Below are 958 nucleotides of genomic sequence, written 5' to 3'. Positions count from 1 at the left end.
CCACACACACACCAGGAGCCAGGGTGGGATGGACCCACAGCAATGCCTGGAGAGGATGACTCTGCAGAGCTGGCTGGAAGGAGAGGAAGGGTGGCCTGGAGATGTCAGGGGCCACCCAGGGGAGTCTGGTCCTCCTGGACGCAGAGGAGGGGGTGGCGGGGAAGCCGAGGTGGGATCTCCAGGCTGTGGTGGAGGTTGCCTTTGAGGGAGAAAGGACAGGGAAGGACGAGCACATTCATTAGGTGGCTTTGAAACCCTCACATCACTCCTCTGTTCACTGCTGTTCAAGGTCGTCCATGTAGGAATAAGTCCAAACCCCTCATCCTGTCACTTCAGGCACCTCACAATCTGGCCTCAAGCTGCCTCGCCCACTACTCCCCGAAATAAGTCCTCTGCTCCCCACACATGGAGTGACTCATTCCTGCCCAGCCTCCGAAGCGGCCCATCCCTCCACCCAGCCCCGGGCTGGTCTCCACGGCCCGCCCACCAGCCAGACCCTCTCCGAACACGCGGGCAGGGGTCGCCTTCAGCTCCTCCAGCACAGCCTGGAATCACTCATATTTTATTGCCATTGGACTTTTGCTGTTGGTGTCTCCCTAATGCCACCGACGGTCCTGGAGGGTCAGTATTTCTTTTTACAGTTGTCCCAACTGGGGAAGTCATCACCTGCCTGTTTCCTCATCTGCAAAATGGAGCCAATCATGTTGTCTGGTGGTGCCTGGACACAGGAACCCTCCATGATGGTTCCAGTTCTTTCCTCTAGTGTGTGCGGGGGTGATGGGGCGGAGGAGTCGAGGGAAAGGAGAGGACCCCTGTAGGGATCCACCCGAGGGGCGTTTTATACATCTGCATCACACCAAGATCTTCTGAAAGGGGCGCGCGCACAAGCCACCTTTAAAAGCCACAAACAGACATCTTCAGCAAATGGAGGAATCTTGAGTTACAAATTCAGGACGGA

General features: G+C 56.9%; 1 long non-coding RNA gene across 1 annotated transcript in view; it reads right to left on the bottom strand.

Moving 5' to 3' along the window:
- The window catches only part of LOC102258730, a 4,628-nt gene that overhangs the window by 927 nt on the left and 2,743 nt on the right, over window positions 1–958 (bottom strand). The window lies entirely within an intron of this gene.

The sequence above is a fragment of the Myotis brandtii genome, unplaced genomic scaffold (genome assembly GCF_000412655.1).
Source record: "Myotis brandtii unplaced genomic scaffold, ASM41265v1 scaffold410, whole genome shotgun sequence".
Classification (NCBI taxonomy): domain Eukaryota; kingdom Metazoa; phylum Chordata; class Mammalia; order Chiroptera; family Vespertilionidae; genus Myotis; species Myotis brandtii.
The sequence above is the reverse complement of the archived record's forward strand: the minus strand, read 5'-3'. Positions and strand labels throughout refer to the sequence as shown.